The sequence below is a fragment of the Papio anubis genome, unplaced genomic scaffold (assembly GCF_008728515.1).
Source record: "Papio anubis isolate 15944 unplaced genomic scaffold, Panubis1.0 scaffold429, whole genome shotgun sequence".
In the NCBI taxonomy this organism is placed as follows: domain Eukaryota; kingdom Metazoa; phylum Chordata; class Mammalia; order Primates; family Cercopithecidae; genus Papio; species Papio anubis.
This window is the reverse complement of record NW_022164464.1, coordinates 57,530-70,833: the sequence shown is the minus strand read 5'-3', so window position 1 is coordinate 70,833 and position 13,304 is coordinate 57,530. Positions and strand designations below refer to the sequence as shown.

At 44.2% G+C, this 13,304-nt stretch overlaps 1 pseudogene; it reads right to left on the bottom strand.

Moving 5' to 3' along the window:
- Positions 1 to 721: 721 nt before the first annotated feature.
- On the bottom strand, positions 722 to 3,626 carry LOC108583656 (annotated as a pseudogene).
- Positions 3,627 to 13,304: the final 9,678 nt, after the last annotated feature.

Sequence of the window (13,304 nt, the reverse complement as noted above, 5' to 3'; positions counted from 1 at the left end):
TTTATCATTATGCTGTAGCTTTACTATGATGTGTCCAGGTGTGCTTCCTAAGTTTAGTGAATCATTTATCTCCCTAATTTTGGAAACTTACCGGCCATTTATTTACCAGTTTCATTTCTATATTTCAGGAATCCTACTTGGATACACTTTGAAACAAGAGCAAACCGAAACACAATATACTTCAAATAGTTTGTTGAATATACAAACTATGATAGTTCAAATCTGAACACTGGTACTTTTCCTCTTGAATTTCAACCAAGTAAAAAAGAAAAGAAAGAAAACTCCAGGTATTAGAGCTACCTGACAAAAACTCATGCTGAACCTGATCTTCCAAGTGACAGTAGAACTGAAACGGATGTGTCTGCACAGATGCCAGGGCTGTGTGGGTGGCACAAGTATGATATAGCAAAAGAACAGGAACCAACGGTTAATTTGTCCACAATTAGGGAGCTAATTGACTTTACCACATAAAATGTTTCATGTGAATTCTACAACAATACTGTGTTATGTACAAAATTAAAATTTTTTTTGTTTTAATGGAAAAGCTTTACACAAACAAGCCATTAGCTCATTTCAAGAAAAAAAAAACCCTAAAAATTAGTTTAAGGTCTTCGTTTTAAATCAACTTAAGTTATATGATATATATACATATTTTCATTTGCAGTAGATCTTTTCTTCTTTCTTTCTTTCTCTTTCTTCTCTCTCTCTTTCTCTTTCTTTCTTTCTTTTTCTTTCTTTCTTTCATCTTTCTCTTTTGTGCTTTTCACTTTCTGATGCTTTTGGATCCATTCTTCAGTTCACATTCTAAAATACTTGTATTGGGTGAAAATGCATAGTACAAAAGTTGGTAATTTCCATCCATTATCTTTGTGGCCTATAAAACTGGAAATTGATGAAGAAAAAAACCCTGCTGATCAAGTTTGAATCCTCCTACAGAAAGGATCTGAACAACTGGGTGGCAGAAGAAATTCTAGCAATTAAGCATGTGGAACACCCTTAGAGAGACAGCCTGGACCTGCGTGGAGGAGTGCATTACCCCAACATCAGCTTTGAGATGATGGAGCTGGATTTTGGCTGCATCCTGAATGATACTGAGGTCATTCGCTAGGTTACCATCACCAACTGCAGCCCCTTGGTCGTGAAGTTCCGCTGGTTCTTCTTGGTGAATTACGAGGAAAATCAGATAATGTAGCACCGGCATAGAACTCCCACAGAACTCTGCTGTTCATTTATTTTCTCTTTCAGGCTTTTCACTAGGTTTTCTGTATTCTGTGTACTCATCATTCATGAATATTTTCATTTTTGACAACTAATTACTGAGGGAATTAATAAGGGGCTTAAAATCGTGACTCATTCTAGGTTTCCTGACAGGAAACCTAGATAAAGCATCTTTGAAAGTCCCAATCACCACTGAATTAAGAAAACAATATCCATAAGCCCATTTTAATTTTGAATCTAGTGGTAAGATCATTAAAATTTCATCACTAAAAATTAAAGTATTTGTAGAGTTTTTTAAAAAACACCTGTATTAGCAGAGTATTCACATAGCACAAGTTAAGTGAGTAGTGTGAGAACACAGTAATACTTGCTAACATGCATATACAATGCATTTAAAGTTGCTATATGTAACAATGAGATCACCCATCCCAACCCCTCCTCACTGAAAACTGTATAACCTCTTGCAGAATGTCAGTGTTTCAAATCTTAGCATAACTTGAGATAGTAGCGTGCTGCCTGGTCCCTTTCAATCCTTTTTCCTATTGACGGGTTCAGTTGTTTTCCTACTGTAAGAGGGAGGTTTTTGTCAGCATCTCAATGCGTTTAGTTCATTTCTCACTGACACATGGGATAGGGAATTTATTTCCAGTAAGTTTCATTGTTTTCTTATGTGCATTAAAATGTTTTAAAGTCTTCTTTGACTTTTCTCGATGACTTCCCTTGCAAGTGTTTATGTCAGTACTACCACTCACAGTCTGAAGTCCATGGTGGGGTTGCCATTTTATTTTTCACATGTCAATAGTCTTTCTGTTCTTATAGTTAGTTAATTGAAGGGCAATAGCAGAAGGCTCACTGACAATCGCTACTTGGGTCACTGTCTTGTGTCATCTGCTGGTTTCTCTTCTACCAGCTGCAGTCTCCACATCATCTTTCTACTGGTTTTCCACTGCTTCTGATTTAACCTTTTATGACTGCACTGATAACTTCAAGAAGAGTCTGGCCAGATGCCTGTTGAGTAGGCAGTGATAGTCCCATTAAAGGTGTACCATGCACTATTGAAACAGTGGTAAGTGCTCTCACAGCCAGGGGGTTTCCAACGATGTTAATGACTTAGTCAGAATTGACTTCGTCTGCTACTTACACTGTGCAGACTTGGATGTGTAGCAGGGATGGTAATGAGTTTGGCAGACTGGATGGTGATTTCGTCTCTGTTTTCAGTAGAAGCTGGCATCCCAGTAGGGTTTGCCTGAATGATTACCTTTGGTGAGGCTGCTTCTGTTGGACTAGTGGTGGTTATTAATGGTGCACCGGCAATAACTGACTCAACTGTCATAGTTGAAAATTTCTGATGTCATGACTGCAGGTACTTGCATTGCCCCACGTACTGTCCTTGGAGCTGCTGCTGTTGCTGACACAGATTTGGTAGTAGTAGGAGACCTGGAGGAAGCATGGTGACCAGGGGAAATGATATTCACAACTCCAGGTACAACCTTCTCTGCTCTGGAGCAGTTTATAGGAGATGAGTTATTTCCACCAAGGACAGAAGTTGCTGCTTTCAGGACACTCTCTGCAGACAGTGACACTCGTTCTAATGACTTGCATCAGAAGCTGCCGCTAAACCTTCATTACAAGTCTGGCATTTGTCATCATCTATGACCAATCTGTTTGAGGGCATATCCTTGCACTGATATACAAGCCTCTGTCCTTCAGCCTTTTCAAAAATTTCCCTACAGTAATAAGATCTAAAAGCACATCCCTTGGCTTCATAATTCATGTCTGGCTTGTTCTTACACTTTTCCCAAAGCTTACAGATAGTGTTTGAATACAGAGGCTTAAATATGGCTTTTTCTCCCTAAGCCCATGTAATATACCTGGACAAATATTTTTCAACATTGAGGCTTTGCCAGAGCATACCAGAACCAGACAATCAGAGCTAGGGTCTATCAACCAATCAGGGCTCAGTGGCATTGGCCAATTAGAGCTCAGCAATTTCAATCCTTCGTTTGCATAAATGGGCTTTATTAGGAAGTTCGGAGGGAAAGTTTACTATTAAACCCGACCACTCCCTTCAGTGTAATTGGTTTCATATCCAAGGCAGCCTCTCCAGGGATTGCCAAGTGTTCACTGGCACAACAAGAGCTCTGTCCTCCAAATTCCTTTTCAGGGAACTTTTGTTCACACGCCTGTCTCCACTGGCTCAGCCAATGACGGAATTACAGTCTCTGAGCCAGAGTCACTGGCCAAAAGTGACTTCCAATTTGGAGCCGGGTGTGGGGGCAGGTGGCGTGTGGTGTCCTACCCATTTTTTGTGCATTCTTTTCCGTGAACCAAACATTGTCAGCTCTCATATATCTATAGCGCAGTTTGCTCCGAGAGAACGTGGTGGATTTTCCACAGTCGTGGAGCATATCTTCAGTTTTCTAAACGGTCACTTTTATTAGTTATTTTTCTAGGTTCTCGTTTATGGGAACGTTTTCGTTTTACTCATAGTTTCCTTTTTCACTCTCATGCTCTCTCGCGTGTACAGTGGGATTTTCCTGACTTTCATTGTGTGTGATATGGCAACAGATCACGTCCAGAAGCAGTTACAAGAATCCAGCTGACTTTTCCTAGGTAAGAAGTCTAGGGGATTTTCAATTATCTAAAAGAAAGTCGATCACCATTCTACGGCTTTAGAAAAAATATTTTTTCATGTGCGTTTGTAATTTATGTTAACATGAGGTGATAGGTTTTTTTTTTTTGTTTTTTTTTTTTGTTTTATTTTTTTGAGATGGAGTCTCGCCTTGTCACCCAGGCTGGAGTGCAGAGGCGTGATCTCGGCTCACTGCAACCTCACCCTCTCGGGTTCACGCCATTCTCCTGCCCCAGCCTCCCGAGTAGCTGGAACTACAGGCGCCCGCCACAACGCCTGGCTAATTCTTCGTGTTTTTAGTAGAAACGAGGTTTCACCGTGTTAGCCAGGAAGGTCTCGATCTCCTGACCTCGTGATTCACCCGCCTCGGCCTCCCAAAATGCTGGGATTACAGGCTTGAGCCGCCGCGCTCAGTCGTGATAGGTTTTAAAGTACTACTTTAAAGTGGATTTTAAGATAAATTCATGAAAATTTCTGTTCTAATAATTTTGAAGTAATTATTGGCAGATAAAACTTACAGAAAAGATTTTGGGGTTCCTACTAATTTTTAGAAGTGTAAAGCTGTCCTGAGAAAAACTGTTCTAGATATTTAATCATTTGCAAGAGAATCAGATCAGTTGAAAACACTTAGCCCCCTTTTCCGTGGTTAAGCCTTTTGAAAAGTCCAATGCCCAGTATTCATCAAGACTTTGAAATCATACCGCTGATAGAAAGCTTTTTTGTCACCTTCTTGACCCTCATAGGAATGACAGTAGCATTTCATCCTCAAACATGGTGTTGGGCTTTTGTTTGAGGTCAGTAGCATCTTTTCTTTTCTAGGTATTTTAGGTAAAGTAAGAGATACCAAATATTCACACATGCCATTTTAGCAACCTTTGAGATTTACATTTTAAAAAATATTTCTTGGTTTATTCATATAAATCATGTTTATAGATTTTCTAATATTAAATCATACTAGCTTTCTGGGAAAGAAATTCCTTCCTGTGGGTGGCTTCCCTGGATATTAATTAGGTTCCTTCCTATGCCTCGTCATGGTGAAATTCTTGACTGTGCACGGTCACCAAGTGGTTAAGCTCGGGTTTCTCATGACTTTCATACCCTTGGCCACTTGCTTCCTTCAAAAGTCCCCAAGGCACCACTGTGTCCTGGGGGACTTCAGGTTCCCAGAAGCAGCCTGGATGCAAGGCTCAGATGGGCTCCCTCTGCAGCAAGAACCTGGGCTGTGGTGTGGGACAAAACAGGCGCTAGGGAAGTGCGCTGGACCCCTCAAAGAGCCGTTCCTCCACCTGTTTTTGTCTGAGTCTCCAGCTCTCCACACCGCTCACATTTCAGGCACAGTTGTGCTGAGAGAGCAGGCTGTACTCAACCCTGCCCACCCTCAACTATGGCAAGCTATGCATTCCAGGCATTCTTCCACCCCTGGAAGATACAAGCACATATTTGGCCCGCTAACTTTTCTAAGGTTTTAGATTCTCAGCTATCTACACTCAATGGCCAAAAAGCCTCACGTGCTCCCGTGGCAGATGGAAGACAGGAAATCAAAAGATATCCAGGGAGGGGAAAAGGGTCAATAAGAAATTGGTACTCACCAAAAGTCACACAAACATTAAACCATGAAGAGATGGTTTCCTGATCAGGAATGCAACCCATGATGTAGAGGTGAAAGCTCAGAATTTGAACTCAAAGGCCGCAAGGTGAAGTGGCCTTTGTTTTTATTCTCACAGGGGCAGTTTGAGCAGACACAGGAATTTAACTTTCTTTAGGTCAGATTTTTTGCTCTTTACTTTCGTCAAGAAGAGTTTTAAGGCTAGCTGTCACACCATTATGTGTCTTTTTATACATTTAACCTTTCTATCAATCTGTTAGAATAAGAAATCTCTAAAATACTTTAAACAAAATTGAGGAGGTTAATTTAAGGGATCGATCTTTTGGCCATTGGCAATTACAATTTTTAATAGTGTACTGAATTTCAATAGTGACTGGATGCAATAGGCTCTTCAGAGAAGAAGTAATCCCAAAGATTCCCCCTGTTCCCAGACATAGGCTAAGACAACAAATGACTCCTGGGATTGCTGTTTACCAGCATTCACTAGCTAGACCAGCGGTCCCCAACCTTTCTGGCAGTGTCTTGGAAGACAATTTTTCCACGGACCGGCATTGGGAGGACGGTATTGGGATGATTCAAGGGCATTACATTAATTGCGCACTTTATTTCTATTATTATTACATTGTAATATATATTGAAATAATTATACAACTAACCATAATGTGGAATCAGTGGGAGCCCTGAGCTTGTTTTCCTGCAACTAGACGGTCTCATCTCAGAGTGATGGGAGAGGGTGACATATCATCAGGCATTAGATTCCCAAAAGGAGTGTGCAACTGAAGATCCCTCGCACGTGCAGTTCACCATAGGGTTCTCGCTCCTATGAGACTCTAATGCTGCTGACTTGAGAGGAGGCGGAGCTAAGGCGGTAATGCCAGTAGTGGGAAGTGCATGTAAATATAGATGAAGCTTCTGCTGCTCGCTGATGCTCACCTCCTGCTGAAATGGCCCAGTTCCTAACAGGCCACAGACCTGTACCGATACCTGGATTATGGGTTGGTGATCCTTGCTTGAGGCAATAAAGTTTGAGATCACAAAAGCCCCTTATGGACGGGACTTCTTACGACAAATCCTGCCAAGAGCTTGGCACATTTGGAACAAAATAAAATCTCTCTACTTCCCAGCGAAGAGACTTGTTAGACCAGACGCCTGCTGTGACCCAAAAATCACTTCCCCTGGATGGTGGCAAGCAAGAGAGAGTGCTTCCTCTTGCTCACAAATCAAGCTCTCAAGAACACAGATCAAGACGAGAGGGAACTTTATCCTGTAACCCTCTCTATGAACAACACAGAAAGACAAAGTCAAAGGAATACACTGTTTCTGGCATGAAAGGGATAAAAAATATGAATATTCATACCACAAAGTAGTGTAAGGTGTACCAGATTCGCTACAACTAGACTAGTCATACAAAAATCTTTTTCTCCTAGGCATGAAACCTTGTAGAGGAGACAGAGAGATTTGTTTTGTACCATCTGTCCAACTGGGTTGTACACAGAGAGAACCTGGGGGCCTGACTGGTAAGAAATTCTTGCCCTTTTGCCAGCTTGTCAAATGACTGCATTCCCTTAACTGCAGGTTCCAGAAGAGTGGAGTGGCTTTGGTGACCCTTCTTGCTATACCAAATTGTGTGAAGGTTTGCTAAGAAATCAACTCACGAAAGGCAGATTAACAAGAGAAAAAGCATACAAGGCCGGGCGCGGTGGCTCACGCCTGTAATCCCAGCACTTTGAGAGGCCGAGGCGGGTGGATCACGAGGTCAGGAGATCAAGACCATCCTGGCTAACATGGTGAAACCCCGTCTCCACTAAAAATACAAAAAATTAGCTAGGCATGGTGGCGGGAACCTGTCGTCCCGGCTACTTGGGAGACTGAGGCAGGAGAATGGTGTGAACCCAGGAGGCGGAGGTTGCAGTGAGCTGACATCGTGCCACTGCACTCCAGCCTGGGTGACAGAGTGAGACTCTGTCTAAAAAACAAAACAAAACAAAACAAAACCGTATGAATTTATTTAACATATATACACTGCAGCCTTTGGAACAAAGGCAGAAAGGTACAGGGTAAATTGTCTATTTATATGTTCAGGTTCAGCAAAGTATGGGCAGCCCTGTAGAAATATGATGGTACAAAAAGGCTATGACCTAATGCTAATCCGGCAGGGCTTGTTTGTCTAGACTGTGCTTGGCTTTGGTGAACACACATTTCTTCCTCCTGGGTATAAGGCAGGACCCTCTCTGTAATGGGGTCTTGTGACCTGCAGTCAGACAAGGTAGGTCAGATCATTTCTTCATGGCCAGTTTTACCCAAAAAAGGTGGAGGAAAGTATTTTTAGGCTTTGTTACTATCTTTAGAAAAAAACGCTTCTGGTTTCTAGGACCCACCTTGGGGAGGAGGGATTCTGTTCTGTTACAGTTGGCTCTCCGGGAAGAATGGGGCTGAGAGACAGGGGGACCTAGGACCTCAGGAACATCTTTTACATCTGAGACTACTTCTGGGGCCTTTATTTTGGGGTATTGTGGTCTAAGCCCCAACAACAGAAATCAGCTGCATGTGAAAGTTCATCACTTACAATTTTTACTTTCCTCAAAAACGCTAAGAAAACAATAAAGACCAATCCTTTGCCACTGTAAAACTAGGATTGCTTTTCCTCAAGCTTCCAGTAACATCTTCCTAGTTTCCATCTGATAACTCACCACAAGCACCTTTAACACTCATAGTTCTAGCAACATATCGGTGATCATGATATATGTACTCTCTAAGTCAGAGATCCTTTCTCTGCAGCGAAGAATTCTTCTCTTAACCCTCACTTGAATTGCATTTGGTGTCCATATTTCCCCCAGCTGTCTCCTAAAGGCCCTCTAGGCTTCTTCTGCCATGCATGTCAAAATGCTTCCAGTCTGTATCCATTATCTAGTTCCAAAGCTGCTTCCACTCTTTCAGGTGTTAGCTATCAGATCTGCTTGGCAACAGAATCCCTATTAAGTTTGCTCTGTTAGCCTGACAATGTACCACAGACCTGGGTGGCTTAAACAGTAGACATTAATTGTTCACAGTTCTGGAGGCTAGAAGTCCAGATCAGAGCATCAGCCGGATTGTTTCCTTCTGAGTAGTAAGAGGGAAGGATCTTTTCCAGGGATTTTTCCTCAGCTTGTAGATGGCCCACTTCTCTGTATGCTACTTCACATTTTCTTCCCTGTATGCATGTTTCTTTGTCTGAATTTCCCCTTTTGATAGGCACAATGCATGCTAGCTGTTTCGGGTTAGAGCCCACCCTAATGAATGTAATTTAACTTCAGTATCCCAGTAAAGAATCCATCTTCAAGTAGGAGAGAGATGAGGGGTCAGGAGTCCAATAGAATGTATTTGGTGTTTTTTTGGGGGGTTGGGAGACACAACTGAACCCATAGGACATAGAAATCCTGAGTTGTAGGTGGGAATATCTCCTGCCTCTTCCATTATGTTAAGAAAACACTGGTGACTGATGAAGGGAAATAAGGTAACTCCTACCCATCTTTTTTCAAGACTACTTGAATGTTGAGTAATTTTATACACACACATACGCACGCACACACACACACATACACACACACACACACACATATATAAATATATATAAATATATATAAAAATATATATATATAATCTGGTTTATTCCATTAAATTATCTCGGTATAATGAGAGTGAAAAAGCTAACGGACATTGTTAGAGATAGAATGTTGATCTGACTAATCCTTATAAAGGGAAACCTAGGAATATAAGAGACAGAAATGACCATGTAGTAAAGGGATTAAATGGAAAATTATTAAATGAAAATCATTGCTGTCCTTGAATCAAGTTGAGCTATAGATATATTAGAGTTGACAATGTTTAGTTCTCGGAAAAAGGAAGCATGAAAAATCGTCAGGACGCCACGGGCCACCTGCCCCTCCCCTTTATTACCTCCCCCCGCACGAGGTAATAAGAACCCATTAATCTCATGACCTCAGGTCTCAATCACACCCCTTTGTCAAAGTTTACCCCCGTTATTTCTCTGATTCTTACATGAACTCGGAAACTAGCGTTCGCCTTTATTTTACTTGCAGCCTCTCAACAGGTGCCTGCCGTGAGAAAATTAGCCTCTGGGGTAGAGTCGACTTTTGTCCACTGGGGGTCGCAGATCCCAATCCTCAGGGCCTCAAGACTGTGACGCGAAGGAAGGAAAGGAAGGATTGGAAGCAGCCTCCTCTGAAAATCCGATACCTCCCCTCCACCGCCTCCACTGTCGCCAGGCGGAAAATTCCCTCTCCCATCTTCTGAACGCAAGCCATAGTGCCTCCTGCACCCCCCTTAACCCCCTTACATTTCCTCTGGGAGACCCTCGCCCTTCCAGCTCTGCAATCCTCCGCACAGAACTCAAGTTCGGATTTGGCTTTGATGACCTGCCAGGGAGAAAGGGACTAGAAGTTGGATAACCTCCCACCCCCATATTTCTTCCCAGGAAGAGATAAGGAGATGCAAAAGGGGTTCAAGACAGCTTGCGATCGTCTCCTCCCGCCCCTTGCCACCTCCCCGAACATCTGCCCTCCCGCCCAACAACGCTCCCGCCCACTTCAGTCCAGGCAAATCCTAAATCCTACCCAGTCGGTAACATCCAGATGAACCACAACTCCTTCCTCAGCGCAACCAGGCCGTGGGAGTGCTCCATCCCCTACCTCGCAGTTACTGATTCTCCAAGCCCGGCGCCGCCCAGTCCTGGAGGGGCTTCCCCCACGCCTCTCCGCGCCGGGCAATCGCGCGCTCTTTCTTTACCTGCGCTCCATTGTTGGGCAGCTTATGCTCCCGCGTGGACAGCTCTGTTTCGCCTTCCGGTCCCCGTAGCTCTGCTGGGGAACAGGATCGCTGGGGCCTCCTGGGCCGATAAACGACCCGGGGCTGCCCGGCCCAGCGAATGTTTCGCACGACCGCCCAGTGACAGGTAGCCGAGTCGAGGCAGCGCGGTTCCCAAGGCAGCCACGGCTGCGCCCACCCTCCAGTTCGGAACTCGGGGCAGTTGCGGTTGCTTTCAGTCTCTGCCAGTTGAGACAAAAGAGCGTGACAAGACGCGCGACGCGGCCAATCACCGGGGCGAGGGGGCTGCCTCCCCGCGCAGCCTCTGGCCCCGAAGCTACTGCTAGCAAGACTCGAGAGCTGGCGGGCGGGGGCTGAAGCCGACAGGCGCGGAAGCCGGCGCGGCGTCAAGTGGAGCTCGGACGCACGGACCAGGCCCATTTCCCTTTCATCTGTGAGTTTGCTGCTACCCCATCGCTTCCCTTCTCCCCATCCCCTTCTGCCTCGGCTCTGCTCCGGGCTTTGAGACCGGATACCTTAAACACGAGGTGGGACAGAAACCAAGTGAACAATGAGAGTTCCTCACCTTTGTATAGGGGGAAGGGGGAAACAGCATTTACTGAGTGCTTTCTGTGTGCGGATGCGCCTGCACTGACGTCTCCTTTCTTATCAGCAGCCGTGTGAAGGAGGTAGCAGCGTACCCATTTAACAGGAAAGGACTGAAGCACCCAGGCAGTACAGTTAGGAAGTGCAGAGCTAAGAGCTCACACCCAAGTCGACATATCTGGCTTCAAAGGCTGCCCCTTGCCAACACTCCTCTATTCTGTTAGATTAAGGGATAGTGGAGAAAAACCAAAGCCAGGATGGGAGGACCAACTTGGGACTGCATACAATTAGTGAGCAAGAACCGTTATCTCCATTTCACAGATGAAGAAACTGAGCCAAAGACAGAGAGGTTAAGCGTCTTGCACTGTATCCTGCAGCAAAGAAGTTACAGCATCCAACTTAGCACCTGTATGTTGATCTCTAGATGCTAATTCTTTGCCCTGCAGGGTTGTCTGAAGAGCATTTTTGCACAGGTAGTCTCAAACCATCTCAACAGCAGTCTCGATGTGATGATAGTGCTGAGGGAGGGGGTGAGGAGGTAGTGGGGACAGGGCTGAGGGAAGATGAAGGCAACCTTTATGGTGCCCATTGCACAGAAGAGGAAACTCTTCTTGGCACTCTTCTTTCCTTAGTTTTTTTTTTTTTTTAATACTTTTTTTATACTACAAAAGCTGCCTGTTTTATAAAAGCAACATAATTTCGACAGCTTTTTGTGACCCCAAGGGAGGCAAGGCTCAGAGAGGTAAAATGATTTGTCTGAAATTATAAGGTGAAGTAAAAATTTGGACTGAATCTCTGAATCCAGAACTCATACTATTAACTAAAGTATGAGTACAAGGTGGGCTGCCTCAGAATCATTTTGGAGAGCTTGTTATAAATGTAGATTATTGGGCCTTACCCCTGGGGGATTTTGATGTACTAGGACTAGGCATGAAGAGTGTGATTGTAGTTTTAACCAGCCCTGTAGTTGATTCTAAGGTGTAGAGAGATTCGTGAACCACTGTTCTAAACACCACTACGTGATGCTGAAGGTTATAAGTAAATGGGCCTGTCATCAGTGTATCTGTCCATGGCATATCTGTCATGAAATGTAACTCCAGAGCACAGATTCCTACCCGCGGTCCTTCCTGGAATTGTTAGCAAAGAATCTGGACTCCGTACATTCTTCAGGTCCACAGCTTTTGCAGATTTTCAAATACATCTGTCATAACATGCTTCTTCTTCAAGCCATGTGACGGAAGTGTGAAATAAAACCCCATTTAACCTAACCCCAAACCGGCTCTCCTGTTGCTGATAGCAAGCTCTTTCATTTCCTGGCTCAAGGACAGGTTGCTAAGAGTTGCCCTCTGTAGCAGGCTCTTCCAGGGGACTTCTCCTTTGCTGGATTTGGCATTACTGGCCCCAGAGAAGGAGCAACTCCGCTAAGAGCAGCATGCAGGGTTGTCCAAAGTGAATGGCTGTGAAGGCAGTGGTTGGAAAACCTGCTCCATTTTTCCCTGACTTAGAGAGCAGGTATTACTTCCTTTATGTATAGTGTGGCTAGGAGGCTCCTATGGGGCCTGTTCTTGATTCCTGATGCTTGGAAGCAAGTGAACAGTTTGATACCCTTCCGCTGCCATTGGCTTCATCTTCAGCCTGCCAAGGCACTTCACTCACTCATTTCCACCCTCTTATTTACAACTCCAAGATCTAGAGTTCCTTGGAGTAAACAATGCAAATTTGGAGATGAAGCACCTTCCATCTCAGGATTGTGGCCTGTGGATGGAACAGTGGGATAGTGGTGGTGGAAGGTGGAAAGTGTGGATGTATGGATAAGGCAGGTTGCTCACCTCGCACACTCAAGGGTGATGCTGGCAGTAGCGCTTAGGTTTCCTTCAGACTTTTGCTTCTGCTCCCCTGTCCCATGACATCTGACTCTTGCCTCCCAGAAGACTCTTGTTCAGTGTTCAAATTGGCTTCATCATCAAATTAGGTATTTGCAGCTGGACTTGGTAGGAGTGGAATCACATAAGACCAAGAATAAGTGGACAAAAATAGTGACAGGAAATGGACTGTGTAAAGGTGCCAGGGTTGGGCTACTGGAACAAAGCGAGGGACTCTTCGTGCAGGGATCGGGGGCGTATTTGCAACCTGGCTCCAATTGAATACAGGACATCCTATCTCTGGCCTCATGTGTGTGAGTGTGTTCCAACTGATGGCTCCAATGAGACCACATTTTGTAATTTTAACACATAAACCTTAAAAGCTTGAAGGTTTGGAGATAAAGCTTTCAGCTGAAACAATAATAGCTGCCTTTGGCTGCCTGCCTCCTTTGTGCCAGGAACTTTCTATCTGTTATCTCATTTAAGCTTCCCAGCAACACTGTTAAGACAGTCATTGTATCCTATTTTGCAGAGAGGGAAACTAAATTTCAGGGACGTTAAGTAACTTGTGTTAGGC